Consider the following 24,908-nt stretch of genomic DNA (forward strand, 5'->3'; position numbering starts at 1 on the left):
CATTTCAGAATGCTTGTGGGCTGGTAGGTTATGTGAAAGCTACCCTAGGCACCTGCAGCTGTTGTATAACTGCAGAAGGCACCATCTTTGCAGGTGTTGTACCTGCGGTAGTTTGTTAGGCTTGTTCAATATTACCACAACACTTCTCTCTAAATCAAATAGAATCTTGCATCAGTCCCACAGTGCATCAACAAAACCGACATGTTAGCACACAAAGGAAACCAACTGAGCGATATATTTGTGACCCAAGAATCATGGTGCCAACTGGCAAGGGGCATGGGCGGGGGAGGCTGAATAGGGGTTACAGGAATCTCCTGACTCTGCTATTTACTTTCTAACTCACCAATACAGTGTCATGTGAGGTCTCTAATAAAAGCCTGTGTCACTCTGGTCATCAATATCCTGGTGAAATGTCTATACAGATCCTATGTAAGGAGTTAAATGTATATATACTGAAAATATGTTCTTAGAGTCTGGGCCTAGGTCATCAGCAAAGATGAAAAATAGGTTTTCTGTCAGACAAGAAATGTTTATCTGGCTGCTTAGAGGTAATTTAAGTACTGTATAATTCACAGTGGGTCACCACTCATCAGTCTGAACTGAATGCAAATGGAGGATTGTGGGAACTGCAAAGAAAGAAACTAACAGGAAGAGAAAAACAGTGGGGGCTGGAGCAGGACAGTGAGGGGAGGGAAAACCCTGTTTGGAGGTGCTCTACCATACTTAGGGGACAAAGAAGATTTTCTGTCACCTTTCCATTAGGAAGTAAATAAACAACTTTCCTTCTTGAAAAAGGGGTCTCAACCAGGCTTGGTTGAAAATGCAGGAGAGAACTTTGGGACAGAAACTTCTTTAGACAGGAGGTTAACCTGTTAAGTTTAGTCTCTAGAAAGCACATTATGATTTTGTTTTATATATTACTATTTGTTTCTGATATTGTTACTCATTATTACAAGAATCTCTGTTTTTGATAATAAACTTATTCTTGTTCTCACTATAGATATTTCTAAGTGCTGTGTGCTAAGCACAGTGGTGATGCTTGCAGGCTGGTGTGTACTGTTCCTTTGGGAACAGCAGGCCTGGTAATTCTGCAGGTGTTCAGTAGATAAGGGGCTGAGAATGCTGCAAGGACTTGGGGTTAGTGTGTGCCTGTTGTTACCTGTACAGAGAGAGCGAGGCCTGGAAGGTAGTGCTTGTGCTGCCAGAGGCTGGTGGTTTCAGGGAGCTTAGCTACAGTAGGCACAGACAAGGCTGTTTCTATTCCAGGGCAGGTGGTGGAGAAAGGCCCTGGGTACCCCTGGGGAGCATTCCAATATTTTTTTAATTCAGTCATCAATAATTCATGTGGTGGCTTGTGTAAATTTGCCATCAATGTTCCCTTGCCATACATAAGAAGTAATATTTCCCCAATATATGGACAAACCAGAAGATGGCTCTCTTCCACAGAGCTTATCACAGAGATATGTTCCATGCTGCTGCTGCTAACAGGGTACTCAAAGTAAAGAACTTATCTTCAAAAGCAATAACGTTAGCTTTTCTGGTAAAATGATGAGCAAATGGACTTCTGAGAGTTCCAGAAGTATCAGTGGAAAAATACTAGAGGATTCTGAAGCTGTATCTTCCAATGCCAATATAGGAAAAACTCTTCCTAGAGTGACTGACTCAATTTCTGGGTTAACTAGTGGAGCGGAAATAGCATTTTTCTTTATTGACGAAGAAGCTCCTCAGTTGCTAGCTTCACTCAGGTATTTAAGGTGCAGTATTACAGTAATAATCTTGCAAGTATAAGCAGAATATGATACTTGGACTGCCATGTAAAACATGTTGCAAGTGTTAAACTCAAATAAAATTCACAGATGCACTGTCACAGATATAATTCACAGATGCACTATCACCCCATGTATAATGATACTTAGCCAGGCAACACAAGCATTCATTTTGTTACAGTGACATCAAATGAAGACTAACTAGAGTGGTAAGGGGAGGCCATTATAAGTGAAGACAAGATGCTTCCAGAGGTCAAGAGCTGATGCTTCCATTAGAGCAGAAGGTCACAGCCCCTCGAAAAGTAAATAGGAGACTTTTGATCAGTGATGGGAGCATCTCTAGCAGCAAAGAAGAGCGAAAGGAGATAGTTGCAACATGAAGAGAAGATGAATGGATGGTCAAGAGGGTGTTGAAAGCAACAGAAGGTAAAATGGGGAGCACTGAATTTGAATGATACGGCAAGACTGGGGGAATCTAGTGACTGTGTCACTAATACTCTCTCATGGAATTAAACCACCATCGTGCATAGGTATAGCACTTTAGATTCTGGAGAATTGAGCATTTTGATCCTCTAAAGGTGGTTCAGTCCATACATCAATTCATACTAATGCTGCAAACTAAGTCTAACACTGTATTATCAAATCTGTATTTCATTAGTACCTGGAGGCCCCAGTTAAGCATTGTAGCCCCACTGTACTATGTACTGTACACAAAGACAATTAAAATACAGTCTATGCCACAGAGTCTATGCCAGGCTTACACACGCTCACAATCCAAGCATCCTCCTTCATGCTTTTCTAATCTACCTCTGTGATGCTGGTAAACCATGTGCCAGCTCTGGCCAAAGCTTTAAGCATTAGCTAAGAATTGACAGACTCATAACCGGAGACCAGACCAGCTCACCTCTATGTTAGTTTTGTGCAAACTAGGCATTAGTCTTATAAGAATGTATGTTAATGTGTAGGCTCTATGAAATGCTTGTAAAGTGCTGCATGCAGTAATCTCACTTGTCATGTATGTAGTACATGATCCAAGGAAATATGTAAGTTTTGCTTTCTAACTTTAAAAATGTTTGCTCTGAACTTGTGAACCCAGGTGTGGGGAGTCGCACCCCCGGCCATTCAGGAGGCCTATCAAGATTAAATGAACCATTAAGAAACATCACAGAACAAAGGATTGGTGAATGGCTCTATCCCACCTACGTGCAAGGGAGCTCATCTCATGGACTGGAAAGCCAATGTGAAAGATAAAACTGGGTCATGAGAAAATTTGTCACCTCTTTGCTGTTTGAACACTCACAGTGCCAGAGACTCTAAACTGAAGTGAGAGATCCCTCACAGTTTGCCTTGAGAGACATCTTGATTTGACAGATCACTTCAACTCTGTCTCTCTTAGGATTTAGACTGCAACTCATTTGTGTTATATGCTTCCTTGCTTTAACCTGTAAATAACTCTCATTTATTTTTCCTAGTTAATAAACCTTTAGATATTTCATTACAAGATTAGCTATAGGCATGGTCTTTGGTGTAAGATCTAGGGTACCAGTTGATCTGGGGTAAGTGGCTGGTCTCTTGGGACTGGAAGCAACCTGAATATTTTGTGATTTTTTTCTTTGGATGTAAGTGACCAATTATCACTAAGTCCAGTTTGTCTGAGTGGCAAAATAGACTGCAGAGTCGAAAGGGACTGTTGGTGACTCCATGGTAAGACTGGTATAGTGATCCAGGAGTTCACATTTGTTACTGATTTGGTGAAATCTAATTATAGAACACACCACCAGCTTGGGGTGTCTTGGAGTGTCTGCCCTGTTTTTGACAGTCTGCCCTGAGGTAAGTACTCAGGGTCGTGAACCACTCCAGACAGCACGACAACCTAAAAGATACATCCTTGTAAGCTATACTTCATGATATACTGTAGTGTAACTGACATTCAGACCTAATTATACTTAAGCTTCCAAAATCCACCAGTTACTCTCACCACATCCACTTGCATAGCAGACCATTCGGCATATTTAAGAAACTCTTCACAACAAATAATCAAGACTTACAATCCAGAAAATGAACTGAATTGCAGGAAAAACATTTGTACCAAATTAGAAACAAACATAATTTCTCATTTAATTGTAAATACACAGCATTTTTCCAAATGAAACCATCTGCATCTTCTTGCTTAATTAGAGTACAATTTGTCAAAGAGGGGGAAAAATCCAGCAAGATTTATGGTTCTTTTTCTTTCTACAGTGAATCCCATCAAAAATAACTCTGTAAGTACTTTGGTCTCTGGCAACCCCACCTTTCCGCAAAGCCTACAAAATGGGTACCCATTCCCCAACCATATGCCGTGCCTCCTGTCCCCCATGCTGTGACAGGTGATCTGGGAAATCTGCTCAGGACAGTAAGGGGGTGTATCATACCCTTAATTCCTGCAAAAACACCATGAGCAAATATCATTCTGGCCCTCAGTGATCAGTTCTTTAATCTCTATTTCAATAAATATTTCAGAAAAGAGCTGAAAAGCACACGGGATTCTTGTGGATGGGTTAACAGTTCTAGTTTTGTACAGATTCCGTCAGTCTGAAACCTCATTGCAGGACCCAGAAGGCATTTTTAGTAAAATAAACCCCCACATTTACACACTTCAAACTCTGTAAACTCTGCAACTGCCCTGCAGGAGTGCTCTATGCCCCTGTTGCACTCCACACAGGCCACAGGGGCTGAGGCAGTTTCATTTCCTCTCGCTATTGCACTCTTCGCTAGAATTGATCTTTAGTTTTGTTTTCAACAGATTGAAAGGAATGTTGTCTTACTGCAGATCTGGGTGGTGAATAATTGTTTACATTCCAGAGCAAAGAGGCAGGGGCAATAAATTAGTCATATCAGCTACTAAAGGGCATTGTGGCATAATTCTTTAATGTGCAACCCCTTAGCAATAATAAGTGCTCCCTAGCAACCACCAAAAACTCAACACAGAGATATGGGCACAACCGGGACTGCATTCTCAATGGGGAGGCATGGGCCATATAGCTCAAAATGGCAAAGGTCACCAATTTTATGGACCAATGCAGAAGGGACAGTTTTACAAAACTGCCATCTTGTACTTGGGTCTGTTTACAGGATCTTTAATAAAGACTGTGCATACATTGCCAAGCCCATGCATGATCAAGCCAAATTGATAGAAAGGATGTCAGCATAATCTGGATAAGTAAATGTGACAAAGGGTAAAATTTGCAAAAACAAGTTAAACACTTAAGCCCAGATCATCAAAGGTGCCTCACTCCTTTGGTTTCATCATGGTGGATCTGCGTTGTTGGAGTCCAAGGGCTTGTCTACCCGGCTCTGCAGTTCAGAGTATAGGGGCATGAACTGCAGCACACACTAGACAACTTTTCTGAGAATCAAAATAAAATGTCTATTTAAATCAAAATGAAATTAAAACTCCATCTCTTTTAGAAATTTTCTCACAAAAATAAAAAAAAGTTAAAAGAATTTCAAATGAAAACTTTTCATTCACAATTTTCCACAGTTAAATAAAGGCGTTTTTGAACACCTCTACTGCCCTTGAAACATGGATGTTGCTTAAAGAAGACAGCAGGAGGTTGGAGGCATTTCATATGAGTTGCCACTGGTGACTACTCGATAGAAGATGGTTGACTTGAAAGAAGTAGCACTGAGAACTGACTTTAGGGGATTGAAATCAGCACTGGTTCTTTTTGGTTATGTGGCATGCCTTGGAGATAAAAGTCCTTGCACAATGAGCTCTGAAGATGGAACTTGAGGTTAGGAAGGAACACTGCCCAATCATAATCTGGTAGCAGTCACATGTTTGCCTGCAATTAACCCAACTGCACCACATTAGTAATTATCATGTGGAGTTCTTAGATACCTGGAATAAAGTCATACAATGTGGTTATGGACACTTGGTGCTATCGATCTCTGCTGTCTAAGCGTGATTGTGGTATCTTCTCCCCTTGCAGGGCAAGTCCACTGAGGGTGTAGATCCACCAAGCCACCAGCATGGGCAGTGGAGGAGAAGGATGAGAGTATGCTGTGCTCCATCTATGCTCAGCAGGTAGACTGTCCCTTAGGGACTGTTGCCAGCTGGTGTGAATTAAAGAAGCCCTCAAATTGCTCTAACTTACACTAGTGTCAGGGCTGGGACAGAGAATCTGGAAGTCAAAAACAGCTCCCTGCTGCCTTCCTGATGATCAGCACAATTGAGTATAGTAGAGCATATGACCCATAACGTTCAAGCTCTTTAATATTTAATACAGCCTACTGTAATTTCTGTAACATGCCTGTTAATAGTAGTATCTAATTAAAAACGTATTAAATGTGTGTAAGTTAATAGAATAAATCCATTAGATCCCTTCTGCTAAAATTAACATTTCAAATTTGTAAAGCATGCCTTAATGAAACACCACTAACAAGAATATTGTACAAATTAATTAGCTGCCTTTAATACAGTGAGGTAATTTTTGGAGTATTGTGGCTTGTCCCCACGTCAATTATGGTCAAAGATGACAAACTTCATAAGGTGGGCATGACTGAAAATTGTATTTCCTGGCTTGTCACAGATTAATAGAAAAATTATATTAAAGCTGTGCACATTGAACGATTTATTCTCAAAGATTATGCATGTTTTATGGGGCAGGCAAGCTTGAAACAAAAATGGAAGTGTTTTAAAACTGATTTTTTAATCTGTATTTCAATTACATACTTCACTGCATTCAGGCAATAGTAAAGGTTGGAGAGGTTTCTGAGTGCTCAATGTAAAGCTGGTGTCAATGGGATCAGAATTTATCCTCACACAGATTTCCCAGAGATATGGAGATTTGTTTGTGTAACCCTTCTGCCAGGTGAAGTTGACTGCAACAAGGGCCAGGTTCACTATCTAGGCCAGTGGTTCTTAACCTTTCCAAACTACTTTACCCCTGAAGCCTGAGTTGACTGCAACAAGGCAATTACCTTTCTTGCCACCCCCAATACCAGCTCTGCACTTTCACTCCAGGTTCTGATCTAGGCGTTCCTCTTACCAGCACAAAACAGAACTGGCTCAAGACCCTCACCCAGTAATCTGGGAATATTTAACACAATCCCTGGATGCCGCTGAGCGGCAATACCTCCCCACTCACAAGCACTGAGATCTTTATATAACGGATGAGAACTTTTATTACAAGGGAAAGGGAAGCAAGCATTAGCCTGGGAAAACACCACAACCATATTAAAAATACATGCGATCATAAGCAAAACACCAACCCCAGAATCCGCTGGACAGTGTCCTTCACCTCAGTTTCTCATCTTGCAGTGTGAAATTCCAACAAGCATATGTACTTTTAACACACCACTCACCTCTCCCTCCACCGCACCACACTCATAGCTGCTGTTCTGGGCCAATGAAGACCCAGATTTCAGAGGTGCGGTCATGTGAGTTCACCTCCCATCCTAAAGGCGGTGGGCACTGAGCGATGCCTCAGCCGCTGCTGCAACTGGCTCCTAGTAGCCGCCATTTATTCTGCATTGCTGCCTCCCACCGCTGCACAGTCATTCACTCCACTCCATTGTCACTTTCTCTGTTGTCACCTGCCTCTCTGCTGCCACCTCTGTGATGCCACGTTTTGAGGTCCCACCCAGCTGTCAGCGATTTCAGCAGTTAGTGGGGGAAACCTCACTGCTAGGGCAGGCTATGCAGTCTCTTTCACTCTCTGAGGCTTAACACTTAGACCTGGTTATCAGCAACTTCAGCTCTAGCAAGCACAAAAAAACAAAAGACTCTCAACTGAGAGTAATCAGCTCTGTTTTTAAACAATGGAGAGAGGAGGGTCCAATGGCATCTAGGACCCCTAGGCAGAGCCCTCCCACCCACCAGGTAGGAACACCTGCCCCCACCAACTCTCTCTTTTCACTGTGATTTGGCATCCCTACCCCCTGCTTAGTGATTGCAGTCCAGTTTTGGGTGACCCCCTTCCATCAAGGCAGGCTAAGCACAGTTCTCCTGCCCTTTCTTCATACAATAAGGATAACAACATGTCATTACCCCTGCACTCAACACTAAAGTGATTTGTAACCTGACACCAACCAAAATTGATCAACAATTGGGCAACAAATTGGGAACACAGGTTTGTCTGCTGAATACCTAAGCAGAATAGATGTGTTCATGTAAATACAGTCTGGCCCTGAAGTTTTTCCCCCCAGCTCATCACTGGTTGTCAGGGGAGGGCTCATTCAGACCCTGCTACACTTGCAAATTAAGTGCCCAATTCAGGAAATCAGCCCAATTCAGGAAGTACATAAGCATATACCTAAGTCCAACTGAAATCAAGGGGACTTAAGCTCATACCCTTCTTGAATAGGGATGGATGCAAGCATGTGCTCATTTGCTCTTCTAAACCAGAGCCAAAGCATAGAATATAGCCCCATAAGGGTTGGACGCTCACCAAATATTTGAAGACGTGCATTGCTATGGGAAAACAAACTGGCAAAAAGACTAGATTTTTCCTATTCTAATTCATTTGCATGGTCAGAGCTTGATATGCATGAGTCTACGGTGCCTTAATATTCTCTCTTTAGCTCTTAGGAATATCTAACGGTTGCTTGGAAAGACAGCTAATTCCTCTGATGTCTTCTTTTCCACAGAGAATATTTATCTAATACTTGACAATCATAGATCAGGTTAATACAAATGTTGGAAAGACATGCATACCCTACCTTCACTAGCATTCAGAGTAGAGCAACGAGTGATCTTGATAGCAGCAAGTCTCAAGCACTTAAGATAAAATCTAATCAAAATTCATATCTGCACATCTTGAATATTGCATACATTTAAGTAAGATGAAGCATATTTCCATGCAATCTAGTCCTTTTCAAGCACCTTTTAAAAATTACTATAACAAGTTCTTTCAGAAGTCAAAAAGAACTTCATAAAACTGTTCATCCACTATATAAATGCCTTTGAAGATCCACATTTGAAAAGAACTCCCTGCTTCTACTATTTCAGCTTTCTTGACACCACTTAGAATTTTGCCTGAGGAAATTTTGTAGGACTGGACTCTTTACTTGAAAGTCATCTTTAAGACACACAAAGATTTCAAGGGAACTTTGACTCATTTATCAATAATTTGATACACAACGTACACAATCCACTTGTAAACAAATGCATCAGAATTCTGTACCAGTTGTTTCATATCCCATGGGGAAAACAAAACAAAAACACCCTAAATAAGGCACCCAAGCAAGGTAACCATTGTTTCCAACAGTGCACATTACTCCAAAGAAGAAAGACCTGAACTTACTTCTTCACAGTTCAAATACTCTTAACTCCAGCCTCCTCAGACCCATTCAATCTGCCCCAGCCATCCTCTCCTTCCTACGACTCCCTTTCCCTCTTCCCAAAAAAGTATGGGAACACAAGCAGACTTTGCAGAATGCCCTGAAGCTCAACAAACTCTGGCTTTGATAAAGCTCTTCCCATTTCAGTCAGTTTGAGCATCTCAGATAACTTATCTGCTGCAGTACTACAGCCGACCATTTAGAGCTGTAAAGGTCAAACACTTTAAAGATCACTCAGAAATCCATAGGAAGCCAGTGATGTTCATGAAACATGTTATATTCTCTTTATAAAGCCCCATTTAATAAGCAGGTCAGGACAGTCTGCTGGAGCCTGGAAATGTCCACATGGGTTAAACTTTTGCAGAAGGCATTGCAACAACGTAATTGTGGTTGCAAACGTTTGGATAATGAAAGTGAGCCATTCATTCAAAAGAAAAGAACATAACCTTCATGCCAAATGAAGATGATTAAGAAGCACATTTCACCACTGCTGCTACTTAAGAATTCAGTAGCAACCTGAAGAACTCAGATTTTGCTAGAACTGTGACACCATCTCTTTATTGGTAATCAGGATATTAGAGAGAGAGAGTGTGATTTAGTTTATAATTCAACTTTAAAATGTTGAGATCTTTTTAAGTTATCTTTCGCCAATAAGGGCTATTTATTCATGAGCAGGTATCCATATCACCAGACTTTGTATGAATGGAATTTTAAGCTCTCACATTTAAGTATTCACACAAGAAGTAGTATATTTCATATGGGATGGGTATTGCTTGGCACTACCAGTGGATAGACAACTCCTCACCAGAACCTCACTACAGAACCAATTAAATGAGCCAGGCAAAGATCCCACTGCCCCCCCTCAGAACTAGGATGACATGCACACAGACCAATGAAGCTTACAGTAACATTCCTATGATTAATGTCATGATTTCTCAGGCAAGGCATGATTAATGTCATGTTCCAGAAAATATTTAAAGCAGTCTAAAACTGCCTGGTCCTGTTTTATGTTGCCCACTCCCCACCCCAAAAAAATTAAACAAAACCCTGCTACCTCTCCCAGAGAGAGACCCCTCCTCCTGACTGACTAAAATTCACCGCTTTGTAGAGGGCGAGCCTGAGATGCAATGGTGATTTCTGTACTATACAGAGAGAGAGAGAGGGGGGTTTTTAATGTCTCCATTTCTTGGTATCTGAGCATGAAATAGGCAAGAGTGATTCTACTGTCATCTCAGGCTGGATCCTGTAGCCACACTATCTTGAGTGTCTGAAAATAGGGTTTTGTAATGGGAATGCTTAGACAGCCTTAACTATTTCTTCCATTAGAATTCCCATCATAATAGATTAAACAATATCCATTTTCCATGTTGCACATGCATGTGACTTTGGGATCCATGTTTAGGCTGTTTTCAAAATGGGATCTGTGCCCAATATTCTTGTGTAAGGTCTGAATGAATTCTCTCTGACCCTGAATTCTCAGGAGCAGACTGTATTTGCATAGACACACCTACTTTGCCTAAGCTACAGAGCAGGCTGGTCTGCTGATCAAAGTGATTCTTAACTCAGAACAACTGAAACTGATCACTTTGGCAGGCCACACTGGTCAGCTGATTACATAGACAAAGTGGGCATGTCTGTGCAAATACCATATGCTCCAGAAGAAGTATTTTTCTTCAATTCATCAATAGATGGCAGGGGAGAACTCATTCAGACCACTGCTTACACTTGGCACAATAGAATGTTCCTGTTTACACTAGCTGTTTGTGCAGCTTTTGATACTATGAAGTTAAATCCATGCCAAACATTTTTAAAAACAAACCCACTCTGCAGATGACTTTCCACTGTTATTGAGGAAGTGATCGCTTTAAAATAAAAGAGGGAAGGGGGGGGGGGGATCTACTGAATGTTGCAAATGGTATAGTGAAAAATCCTTGCACACTTGGTGTACAGAGGGAATACAGGTAGTGATGGACTGACCTGCTTTGCTATTTGCTACTGTACATACACAAAAATGTACCATTAGATTTATAAACCATCACACACCAGACTCAAGACCAAGAACATTCATATTTGTTTTTATTCTGTTGACCTGTCAGGTAGCTTGTTCCTCAGTTGAAAACCAGCTGGAATTTTACAGAGAGTTAGAAAAGGAGAGAGAGTCCAACACTTGCCTCAGGTTGTGGTGAAATTTTTACAAGTGGGGTACCATCATTGGAAGATGGACCTTTTCACACAACAGTCTCCTTGAAGCTCCGTGGAAGTAATAGAGATGTTGTCAGTTCCTTTCCCCTTATTTGTGGTAAACCTGACTTTACCCCACCTGCAGTGTTTGAAAGTTGCTACATCAATTATGTTCAGTCCTATGCAATCTTTGAGCTATACTTCTAATGTTTCTCAGTAAACAATAAACTTTATCCCAAGCTGAAAGACAAGAAGGTCGAGGAAACTGGATGTACGAGTAATGAAAGAGTCAGCCAAGGCATCATATCACAAATGGAAAGAAGAGAGTATCTAGTGGTTAGAACAAAAGTTTGCTTCAGAGCAAATGTTGATCTTTGAGCAAGTACACTTTGCCTCTTTGTGCTTTTTTTCAGGCATGCAGTACTGCCAGCCCCAAGCATTTAAAAAATAGAAATCTAGCCCCCAAAATAATGAAATTGGCTTAGAAACGATGAATTTAAAAAAAAACAAACCTGTTGGATTCTTTATGTGCCTCACTATTTTTGAGCCTTTAGGTTTACACTCGGGTCATGTTTCAAGTTTTCCTCTGCAGCCATGAAGACTAGAAACTTACTTTTTTAAATAAAAACTGAGTCTCACCTAATCATATGACTCCAGGTGCTCAGGCTTTATGCAAGACACCACATACCAAATATTGCAAGACTTGCAATAAAATCATAAAGGTTGGCAACACTGCGCAGCCCGTCAGTCAACAAGAGCAAACTTTGACTGCAAAAAAGCTGATATGAAGCAATACTGCTTGGAGCAAGAGAACTGTCAATTGGCCACGTGCTCCTGGAGACGAGAAAATATAGAAAGAGAGCTGGGACCCTTCATTGGCCCAGTTTGTTCCTTGCAGTCTCGGCGCATGAACAGTATTGACCTAGGCCCAAATTTCCTCTCCCCACTTGGTGAGTACAGAGAGCATCTAACAATGATACACAACTGTGTATGAGATACTGGGTGCAACTCCTCTGTGCCATGGAGCTTCAACTCTATGGAGCCTCCTGGTGTAGTCATGCACAGCAGCTCTTTTGGGTGGCGTATGCGGGCACTTTGGACTGGAGTTGAAGCTAGGATCTACTGCTTCATGGGTCAGACACTCAAAGAAGAGGGAGGGCCTCTGGCACCATGGAGGTTACTCCAGCCTTAGGAGTACTTGCCATAGGAGCATGTCGCATTCACAATATTCAGAATAGCACAGACAATTATGCCAGTGCAGTTTGTTGTTTACAGATGTGAATGATTGCAATACTATAGGTGTGCCTACAGAACACACAACTGTATCAATAATTGCATGATTCATTTCATAATTGTTCCAAGGTCAGTTTCAGCTTGCGGAGAACTTGGCAATTATTTTCTGAAGTTGTTAGGATAGACCAGCAGCTCTTCAGTTGTAATCAACAAGTGATTACCCAGGGTTCAGCAGTCACTGCTTGTGCCTTTTGTTTCTGCAATAGCTGAAGGTTCAGCAAAGACTCACAATGACTTTGCATGAGCTGTGAGGGGGAAGTGCAGCTGCTTTCTCATTCAAAGTGAAGATGGAGCAATGAACGTAGAATATTTGATGTCCCATGTTATTCTCTATCCCATTCCTAATACAGTCCAGCACACCTTACACACGTTAAAGATGACGGTTGCACATTAAGCCACTATGAGGGAGCTGTCTACATTGACTCCTAGATATTTTTGTTCAGAGTTTACAGGTAATTCAGAGCCCTTCAGTGGGCCAGATGCTAGCCTTTGAAACATCCCCTTCGTGTGACTCTGTAGGGACCTGTCACTGTCTCTTAGGCCTTGTCTACACTAGCACTTAGACTGGGAAAACTTTTGTTGCTCAAGAATGTGAAAAAACACCCCTCTGAGTGACATACATTTTGCTGGCACAAGCGCTTGTGTGGACAGTGCTATGTCGACGGGAGATGCTCTTCCGCCGATATAGCTATGGCCGTTTGTTTAGGTGGCTTTATTATGGCTTTGCTTTGTTTGTTTAGGTGGCTTTATTATAGCATGGCTACACAAGCGCTCTGTACCAATACAGCTGTGCCACTGTAAGTTTCAAGTGTAGACTAGCCCTAAGTATGGTCTTTCAAGTGGTCTCAGCTTCTCCTGATTGACCCTCCTTAGTTCGCTCTTGGTCACGTCAGTTCCTGGATCCTCACCTCCAATTACATCTATCAGCCCTTCCCTTTTTGGGCTTGCTGTCTCCTGGCTTTTTTCTTGGAAGCAGTCTGGTGCAGGGCTGTCACCCCTTTGCTATCCCAGGCCTTCCTGTCTCCCTTTCCTTCTCTGTACTCTCCCATTTATAGAGGCCTTATTATCTCTATTGGTTGCAGCTGTGGGGGCCTGCCTTCATGATTGGCAGCTCTGGCAGTTGTCTGGGGTTGTGATCAAGCTGTTTGCTTTCAAACAGGAGAGACTTCCTCTCCTCCCCACCGGCTATGCTCACTATGGGGTTTGTAGACCCCTTTACAGGACTATAAAGCTGCCTAAACAGGTGCCTAGGAATTCACCCTGTATAACAGGAAGCAGTGTTTAAAAGATAACTAGCACTCCTCACACCTTCAAGGGCTTAAATCTTACAGTGGTTTAGGCTGGGCAGCAATTCTGTTCTGCCACATCTACAAACGAATACACATTTGATGACCCTGCTTAGATGACAGGAGGAAAAATCTCTTGGATTTTCTTACAATGTTAAGTGAAAATGTCAGTTTGGTTGACTGATGTCTCTAAAAGGTAGAGTCCATTTCCGGGAGAAGTATGAAGTTGACTTTTATACTACATTTGTTTCCATTCTCAGCATGACAGCATGTCTCGGGATCAAAGCATTTTCCCCCCTCAGTGCAACAATACTGAGTGTCTCTGAAAAGAATGTCACTTTGCTGTTATTATGGGAACAAACTCATCTCTGGTGTTAACTCAACTGGATTCATGGAACTACAGCAAGGCTGGTTTGACTAATAGTTTGGCTAATGAAGGATAATTGGAAGGCTTGTTGGCCCTATGGGTTTTATAGCCAAACATCTTATGAAACCAATGAACTCTGCTTGGATCCCAACCATGATCAAAGTGACTGATAAATTGTGCTATTTAGATGGATTTAAAGAGTTCTCTTTGTCAAATGCTCTTATCTTCTATCCTTGACATCTGGTACTGGTGATCAGGTAACAGAAATTAACCTGGGCAATGGCTGATTTACTTCTTAATTTGCCTCTTTCAATAGAATTTCCACTATTCTGGAACTACTGAATATTATATTACAAAGCAGAGTTTCTTATTCTTCTGTACTACTAGTGGATAATGCCATGTACTAAATAAAAATGGCGTAACTAATGTTACTCAATTGTTGTTCCTATGTTACTGAATTGATCACTTTCCACTTTCAAAAGCTCTATTGGGCTTTCCCCCCATGCCCTTTAGATAATTCTCAGCGCACTAAGACAAGTCTCTCCAGGCATGACTGTGATGCATGTCCTAAATAGCAATCTTCAGTGTGAAATGCTTATACTGGTGTTGTATGGAAGTTTGATTACTATATTCAGTGTTTGCTCCATAAATATATTCCCTGGAATTATTAAATAGATTTACAGATGATAATTAGATCTGGTTAATCCACCTTCCTGAGAACTCTCCCGTTGATATAGGTCTGTCTTTACGGGGGAGGAGGGGCTAGGTCTGGGTGACATAGTTATGCCGATATAGGTCTGTAGTATAGACCTGGCCTGAGACTGACTCTTCCCCAGTTGGCCATGGAGATCCTGAGTGGAGCCTTACTACATGACTTGTGTCCCATCATCTTCAACTCAAGCAGCTACAGGAGCATCAAAGCAATTGTCTCAAACAGCCAAACTATCCCTGGCTACTGCACACTGACAATGAGTAATTTCTAGATTTCCCATGTTTGGTCTTACTCTAAATAACATCTTATAATATTTAAAAACCACATTCAAGTCTGTATGTGCATGTCTGTGTGTGTATGCTACTTTGCACCACATTCTGAGGTGCTGCATTGGTTTACGTTCCCTGTGCTTGATTCATTGGTGCCAGGTGACCATTTCATGTTGGCTTTACCAGTGCAAAGTGGATGTAAATCAACCTTATGCCCCCCTGGGGAATAGTCCCAACATAGAAGGCCCTTCCCAGTAAGCACAGACCCAATTACCCTGGCTCTATTTTCCTCCTGGCCTCCTGCAAGAGCCTTCCTCCCCAGGCAAATACATGTAAAAAAACCCAAAGCAGTTAAATTGTCAAAGAAAGTGATGTGTCCTCTGAAATGACTTACAGTGTTTTATCCTATACCATATATATTAGTGCACATCTCAATATTTTATACATAATAAAATGAGTCTAACTCCAAGTCCTGCAGTCCCACATTATTCTAGTGCATCTTCAAACATATAAACGAAAGTAAACACAACACTAGAGGCAGGATTCTTCATCTTTCACAACTGAGAGGACCACCATGGATCTCTGGGAAACAAGATTTCTTGTTAGAAAACACACCTTATTTCAGGGTAATGTGTTAATGATTTAATAAATTGCAGGGATTTAAACTTACATTTTTCAACCTCATTTTTTTCCCCTTTAACATTGTTGATTCTGGACACTTTGTGATCAGTGTGGATACCTGTGATACACAGTACCCGATTTGCAGATCAATAAGGTTTAATGTGCAAGGTTTTCTATAAATATACTAGTTAAATACAAAGTCTAAAATTAACTACAATATATCATACTCACTAAGCCTGGAGAGCTAAGCAGTTATTCAGAAGGCTGTATACAGGAATGGCTTTCTTCAAACGGCTTTCTCCCCGCTGGGGAGTCAGTGGCCTCTGGTCCAACCGGCAGCACCTCCTGCGGAGTCAGGTGTTGATGGAGCACCCCCCCTTTGTCTAAGTGGCAACTACTTATACCCTCCCATAAACAACCTTCACCTAATTATCTCTCTCATTATCATATATGCTAATTACCTACATGGGGTTTCCACCCTTAACTACATTCCATTCTCACCATAATAATTGGGGTCGTCAAAACAACATCTGGTGATAGGAGGTGCGGAGTAACAGTATGCTCCTTGGCAATAAAACATTATACCCCCAGACATTCAAGGATAACTTGTTATTCCCATCACCATTATCTATGTGCTGCTGCAAGCATACAGTATCTGTATTTTGTCTTATGTGCCGTGGTATGCAGAAACTGAGACATCTATGAGGTTATTCAGTCTCTGCCAACTGGAAGATGTCATGCTACGGGGGTTAGAATAGCCAAGCAAGCAACTGAAGCTATGCTAGGCCTGTAGGACAGTGGTCAAGCAACTCAGATTGTACTGGGCCTCCAACAAACATCAGGACTGAAGATTTCTCAACATTATGAGGTTGAGAAATATACATACAGTATTCATAGATTCCAAGGCCAGAAGAGACCACTGTTATCATTTAGTCGGATCTCTTGAATAACACAATCCAGAGAACTTCCCCAAAATAATTCCTAGAGCAGATCTTTAAAAAAGTCCAATCTTGATTTAATAATTGCCATTTATGGAGAATCCACCACAACCCTTGTTAAAGTTGTTCCAATAGTTAACTACTCTCACTTAAAAATGTATGCCTTATTTCCATTCTGAATTTGTCTAGTTTTAATCTCCAACCATTGGATCATGTTATGCCTTTCTCTGCTAGACTGAAGAGCCCATTAATAAATATTTGTTCCCCTTGTAGATACTTATAAACTAACAAATCACCCCTTAACCTTCTCCTTGTTAAACTATATGGCTTGAGCTCCTTGATTCTATCACTGTAAGGCATATTTTCTAAACTCAGTTGTGGCTTTTCTCTGAACCCTCTCCAATTTATCAACATTCTTCTTGAATTATGGGCACCAGAACCGGACACAGTATTCCAGCAGCAGTCGCACCAGTTCCAAATACAGAGGTATTATAATGACAGGATATTGCCTTCTACTAGCAATGAGGCTTTTTTAAACCTGGCATCTATCAGCTATTGCCCACACCTACTGGAACACTGAGGATATTTGTATATCAAGAAAAGATTCCGCCTATTTCACTTCAAGGTGATCAGAGGTGAGCCTGAAGAGGACTGTTCAGCCGCGGATGCAGCTGCAGAAGGACACCCCCCGCAACATACGTGCCCAACGACCATCACACATCCACTGCCTGTGTGCAGATTCTTGGCTGGGCCCTCAGGTATCACAGCCCTGCCCCCATCTCCAATCCTCCATCACCACTAGACTTTTGGGCCTGGTGGAAGCCTGCACTTGGCATGTTTAGCATGGGGACTCTGGTACGCAGTCAGGTCCACACGATCTTGATGGTTGGTGGCCAGGTTCAGTGGCATGGCGGACCACGACTGGGGCCACTTCCCTGTTGCAGCCTTCTTCCGCCTTCACAGCCATTGGGGCCACAGCCTTCCTCTGCCTGCTCCGCCACTGAGGACTTCTTGGATTGTTTTTTGTCTGGAACCTCCCGCTTGACCTTACCACCATGGGTGGCCCTACCAGGAGCATGAGCTGCAGATGGCATTGCTCTCAGGGTCATTGGAACATGCAAGCCTCTCCATCACGACAAGGTGCCGCTGCATTCGGATGCCCAAGAACTGCCTCCCTCATCAGGATCTCTATTCCCAGCTCTCTGTTGGCCAACGCTCAAAGGGTGGCCAAAGGAAATGATACAAAGATACGCTCAAGATCCCCTCAAGCACGGTGGCATCAACACCAATAACTGGGAGGAGCAAGCTGCTGACTGCCTGGTGTGGCGCTACCTGGTCCATCAAGGCACACACCACTTTGAGGTCCAACAACTCAATACCGAAGCAGAACGGCAGCAATGGAAGAAAGAGAAGGAAACCAACCCAGAGCTGCGAATCCCACTTCCCTATGCAACAATATGCCCCCACTACCAAAGAACGTGTGTATCCAGATTCGGGATCCTCAGTCATCTGAAGACCCACCAAGCCTGATGGACGTCATCCTTGAGTCGAAAGACTGCTGCCGCTCACTATCTTTTAAATCCTAACCTTTGTTACTAAAGTTATATTTGTTTTCACTATAAATAGGTTACAGTTCTGGGTTGTTATATTGAAGCTGATAACTTGACTCAAACAAGCTACTGCTTCTCACCATTGGCTTAGAGTGTCTCCACCACAAGCGCTACTGCAGCACAGCTGCATAGATGAAGCTGTGCCACTGTAAGTGCTGTGGTGTACATGTAGCCCACTTTTCAAGCTTCACAAGGCTTTTCTTCATAGTGTCACAGCTAAATACAAGGTGGGACAGATTGTTAAACACAAGGGGCTAACTTGTGTTGCAGGAGACCCTTCAAATAAAGTGGGCAATTAACACCTCTGCAATCATAGGACAAAGGAGTATTAACAGGTTACAAAATGTTGTAATGAGCCATAAAACCAGCGTCTTCACGGAGTCCATGATTTGGAATGTCTAGTAGAGTTATGAATTTAAGTTCCCAGGCTTGTCTTTGAAGATGGTGTGCAGGTTTCCTTTGAGGATGAGGGCTCATATATGGAGTGATTGTTTTGAGAAAAGTGGTTGCCAACAGGTGATATGATACTTTTGTCTTTTATCATTTTTCTGTGTGAGTTCATCTGAAAGCACAGTGATTCTCTGGTTTCATTCACATAGTTGTTGTTGGGGCATTTGATGCACCGGATGAGGTACACCACATATTGTGATAGGCATGTGTAGGATCCATGGATCTTTAAAGATATATTGTGGGGGATGTTGATCATTGTAACAGTGGAGATATGTCTGCAGGTTGTGCATCTGTTGTTCTGGCAGGGTCTGGTCCTGCTTTGGGTTGTTGTGCCTGGGTCTGTGAGGAGCTAACTTCTGATGATAAGTTTGGCAAGGTTGAGGGGTTGTTTTAAGTCCAGAAGAGGAGGTTTAGGAAAGATTTTTTTCAGGAAGTGGTCCCCATCAAGCATGGGTTGTAATTGTTTGATGATACCTCATATGGGTTCCAGTATGGGGTGGTAGTTGTGACAACTAGAACAACACCAGAGAAGAAGACTGCATTATGGAATGAGCTACATTTGGTCAGGAAGAGGTAATTTAATGATGGGTGCAGAGAGAAATATAGAAATGAAAGACGGAAAGAATCTAATAGGCCATATTCCGATTCTTCTTTCATTGGCATAGATTAGTCATAGAAGCTTCTGTCAAAGAAGCAGGTGGAAATTTTTTAAGCCGGATTTTTTTTTCCATTTCTTTACAATCACATTTAAGTCAAGAGCACTGTTGTCAGCTAGTGTAAAAGGTGTTTTCCATCTTTCATTTCTACAGTTAAATCATGGCACCATCGAAGTCAAATGAAAGTTTTCTCATTGACTTCAATGGAGCCAGGATTTCACCCTATGATTCTATGCTGATGAAGTCCCTGGAATCAATGGAGATAAAGTTATTTTCCTGAATATTTGCCGGCTATACTGTGTCATTGCCAATACATTTAATTCTGATTTTAAAAACTCACTTTGGTTTGAGATGAAACAGAAGGTAACTCTTTGGTTAGCTTAGTCCTGGGTCTGTATTAAAATGAACATGTTTACTGATCCATAGTAAGCCAAGTTTGGAATCTCTAATTAGACAGAATACTGGATCCATCAGGGAACTTGCAACACAGTCCCACCATCAAAAGATCAGTGCTTTTTTCATTCAGTCACTCAGAAATAGTTACATGAATTGGTGAATATTGGGGTTAATGAGATATTTAGGTTTCTCCCCAACCCTCCTTTCTATTTGCAGCTCTATAGCCAAATGACTCCTATGGCATTATTCAATTATAGATCTTTGCATTATTCATTCTGGATAATGAAAAGACATTATGATTTCTCAGACATCTCATACTCCACTCCCTCTTTATACCTATTGAGAAACACGGTGAAGCTATGCTATGGGGTATGACTAAGTCACCTCACTGAGTGACATAAACTACACCGACCTAATCGTCGGTGTGGACAGTGCTATGTCGGCCGGAGAGCTTCTGCTGACATAGCTACTGCCGCTCGCAGGGGCTGAAGTAGTTAAGCCTTGCATGCCTCTGCTTGCATGCATCTGATTACACAATTAGGGTTCAACAAGGCATCAAAATTAGACTTGGAAAAGAACTAGAAACTAGGAGAACAGAACAAGTTTGCACTGACAGGGGATGGACAAGATCACTTATTAGGCCCTTTTTAATCTCTATGATTCTGTTTAGTGAACACATAATTCTCATCATTTAAAAACTTCATTAAAAGCATATTGAAACCATATGAATAGAGTTAACAAAACAGCTGGTGAATTTGGTTATAATTGTCTGTTTTATGAACATGGAAAAGGACCAACAACCCTATCTCTCTTTGGTAAATTCAGTTTCATACATTTTCATCAGATGTGTTAATTACAATTTCTACTGTGCCAGAGTGAAATGCTATTCAATTAAGTAATTAGATTTTGATTTATGACCACATCTCTCGAGCTCTCCAGGTGTTTGGAGAAAACAAAATGCATGAGTCCCAACAAAGGGAGGGGAGAAGGGAATTGAATGTCAGTGGGTAAATTCTGCTATCTGCAATGTATTGTTCTATGCTGAACAAGTACCCCAGAATCAGAAGCACTCTCCTTTACTGTTCAGTGTAGGGAGTCTGGAAAGTAAGAGACAACAGGCCAGAGTCAATATTTACTGAAGTCAATTGTAGTCTTTGTCTTGGCTTTAATGGGTGTTGGATCAGACCCAAAATGAGAGAGAAAAGAAGAGGCAAAGGCCCCAATCCATCCATGGTGCAGTCACTTACATGCAAGAAGGCTGGGGACCTAAACGTGGACAAGAGGGGAAAGATACAGAAATAGTGTAGGGTCTCCTGCTCTGGCCCCTGGGCCAGCAAAGTGTACTCTGTGTGTGTGCGGAGAGAAAAATGGCGTCTCTGCCTATCCATTTTCATATTTACCTTTCACGTCTGGATTAAAAATGAGCACTTTCGAGGACATCTTCCATGAGCTCCAAACAAAGCCTCCAGCTTTCCTTCTGTTTAAAGGAGCTGAAATCTGTAGGGTGTCAAAGTATGCAGTGACTATGACCAGCACCACAGGAAATCTAGACTTGTCATTCAGTAGCAGTGACGGTGATAACGCAAAGTAAGCCTATGCTAGGGACAGTGCATCTTGTAATAAAGCAACAAGGACTGGATGTTTTAGATACCTGTGATGTTGCTGCTTTTCACAAAGGCTACGAAATTGTCTTTAGAGCATCCTGTGACCTGTGCAAGATTTGAGCATTGGCTCAGTAACTTTGGAATCGCGAGTAGAATTATCTGAAAAGGATTTTAAAGCAACAATGCTTACTCCTTTTTCATATTTAAGTAGATTATGTAATGATCCTGACATCTACATTACTCATTACATGTAGGGTTTGTGGAAAAGAAGATTGCCAATATCCTATTAACCACAGATTAGTTACAACAAAAGTTAAAGATAATGCTTATCTGGGCCATAGGGGCAAACAATAGAGCAGTAGGGGTACACAGGCTTTGTACATGGCTTAGCCATTCTTTTCTTCAAGGACAACTGTCTAAGGATTCCTCATTGCACTTTGAGGACATCCTGATTGGGTATTGGGTAATCCTCAAAGTAACAAATGGGAATTCTTAAGTAATCAATCTAATCAATAGATCAGGCTACAGTATCTCCTGTAAGTCCTACTACCCAGGGCTCAACTCCACAGTCTCTTGTCTCACTGGGGGCCTTTCTGGACTTTCATCCAGATGTTGCATATATTGCTTTCCTTGTGGCAGTACTTAGGCTGCAAGCCCTACCTCCCAGCCCCGCAGGCTTGTATCTAGCTGCTGCAGCAGCTCTTGCCAGCGAAAGCCTCCTCCCTTGTTGGGCTTTCTGCTTCTGCTCCAGATGTCAGGCTGCATGATGAAGTCCATGGGACTTAAAACAGATGCTTAAAGTTTTAAGTGCATGCTTAAGTGCACTGTTGAATCAAGGCATGAGGGCAGAGCTACACTTAAAATGCTGCATCAGCGCAGCTGCACTACAGGAAATCTAGACTTACCAGACACTGTGTCCATTCCCGTCGGTATAACTTCATCGCTCAGGTGTGTGAATTTTTCACACCTCATGAGCGACATAGTTCTACTGAAGAAAGTCTGTAGTGTAGACCTGCACTGAGATTTTAAACAATGAATGTTAAGTGTGGTGGTGTTTTGTGTCTGATGGACATGTTTCCACTAGGAAATAGATTGAGAGGACAAGAATTTATTTCAGCTAGGCCACCTAATAGACATCAAATATTAAGTTTCCCTGTCAGTCTTGGAAAGCTGATACATTTCCTTGAAGTCAACTCACTTAGAAACCAAGTGTTTTCTAAAGAATACCTATTCAGATTTACATGTTACATATGCTGTGGTGTTAATAAAACCTTTTTGCTTAGCAATAAACTATATATATAAATTATAAAAAGGCCATGCAGTTAGGCAGTGCAATGAGAAAAAGAAATCTGTTTGTTTGCAAACTGCTTGAATTGAACTGTCATACAGATCATTGTGCTGCACAAAATTGGATGGAAAAATAGGATATTTGTTTCCTATAACACTGCAGTTCCAAGTGGATGTATTCAGTCCTATAATGAGTCAGAGATTAAAACTATCCATAGTTTTCTGAATTTATATCATACTGCCATATGGGTCCTACTTCTATTTATAAGATTTTTTTTTTTTTTTTTTTTAGATTGTTAGTATGCTATAAAAATGCTCACAAAAATGTAGAGGCAAACTCTTTGTATATGCTCCATTGTATTACATGAAATAATTCTTTACCACAAGGTGAGATTAGAATTCCAGAAATGTTCAGCTCTTCCTTTCAAATATTTTCCAAAAGTGGCTCTAAAGAAAAATATTAGTATATGGAGAATTGATACATTAAACAATCCTTTGTTACACTTAGATTTTGCTATTATTATTAAAATCTGATGACATATTTAATTGAAAAGATTGTATTTTTATATATTGTACTTTTGACACATTTTGTATTAAAGACCAATACAAAAAATTCATCTAAAGGCGGAGTGTACATACTTGGCACAAATAAATTATGCTGCCTCTGCCTGTGGTACACTACTATTTATAGCTGTGCTAGTTCTCACATGAGCATGTGCACATGGTCTGGGAAATCACACTGCTGTCAGTCATTGGAACTACACTCATTTACACCAGCTGAGGATATGGCCCTTTAAGTCTGATTCTGCAATCCTCATTCAGAAATGTATTTACCCATTTACTTCTGTGGGAGTTTGCCTGAGTAAAGGATACAACATCAATTTACTTATGCTTTAATTACCACACTTTACATGCAACAATGAAGAGCTACATGTAACAGGAAGATATTTTTATCTTCACTTTTATTTCTGTTAAAACTGCAGTAATTCACCTAAATCCTGCATCTTGACAGTGGGTTAGAATAATGACACTTGTGGTCCCTTCTAACCCTATTGTTCTATGTTTCTATGATTCTAATTACAATATATTCTAACTTTATGCATGAACCAAATCTTCTAGGAAGAGTATGTTAAACTTCTGCAATTTTTAAACCTGCCATCTTTTGTCAATCTTGTAGATATATCTAAAAATCCAAACTGAAGATTAAAAGGAGTGCATGCCAGGGATTTCTCTACAGCTCCCCTGAAGTCCCTCATCACCTGCTCCCCCCACCAGTGGTCAAACTAACCAAGATGAAGAACACTCCAAGAACCAAGAATATACCAACCTGTCATCTGAAGGTTCAAGCAGTGTATCTACATCCGAACAGCCCAAAGCACAAATAGAGCTTCCTACTAAAGAAACAGTGTCTCCACAACTAAAGGCAGGTTCCCTATGTTTATCGGTCAAACTTTTCCCATTTATTGAAGTTACAAAAGATGGCCACTAGTGCACCGCTTATGAGCTTATGAAGAAGGAAAGCTTTCCACTGCTACAGTTGGTAAAACTGGAGAAGCCTGGTTTGCCAGACTGATCAGCAAAGCCAGTGCTGACAAACTAAGTGAAAAGGCTACAAAACACCAAGCCTCTGGACTACATTGACATGCAGAAAGCCTTATAAGCCATTCACTGTCAAAGCCAATTTTAGAAGTACTTAATGAGGTTGTTAAGAATGCTGGAGACACAACACAGTTTATGTGAACAAGTACGGCTGTCACATCATACTTCCTATTTAAGCAAGAGATAACATTGGCCTCCAGTTTGTAGTGTGCGGTAAGTGCATTGTCATTCTGTAGCCCTGTAGTTGGACACTGGTTCCAAACAAGACCGGCAAATGCTCACTATCTTTCTGCAAGAAACTCAACTGACTGCTTAGAAGCATGCAGTGCAATAGGGAAAGACGCAACTGTTGAAAAAGTAAACACCTCTCTCACCACATTAAAAAGATTTGCTGATGAATGCACCAGTGCAAGTGGGGGTCAAGTATTAAGCCATTGCATACGGTATCTTGATGTCAGTGGTAAGCCAGTAGATGCATTTCTAGATATTCAGGTTATTGAAGACACATCCGCTGCATCTGTGACAACCCACATCTTAGAAGAGTTGA

The 24,908-nt window shown here is 41.4% G+C and overlaps 1 long non-coding RNA gene across 1 annotated transcript in view; it reads right to left on the reverse strand.

The window, feature by feature from the left end:
- The window catches only part of LOC137165026 (uncharacterized), a 75,728-nt gene extending 51,515 nt beyond the window's left edge, over positions 1 to 24,213 (reverse strand). The window contains exon 1 of the long non-coding RNA XR_010923269.1: positions 24,090 to 24,213. This is a non-coding gene — a long non-coding RNA (uncharacterized lncRNA). The remainder of the gene's footprint in view (positions 1 to 24,089) is intronic.
- Positions 24,214 to 24,908: the final 695 nt, after the last annotated feature.

This window comes from Emydura macquarii, unplaced genomic scaffold, assembly GCF_026122565.2.
Source record: "Emydura macquarii macquarii isolate MOO-44397 ecotype Brisbane River unplaced genomic scaffold, CSIRO-AGI_Emac_v2 contig_2734, whole genome shotgun sequence".
In the NCBI taxonomy this organism is placed as follows: Eukaryota; Metazoa; Chordata; order Testudines; family Chelidae; genus Emydura; species Emydura macquarii.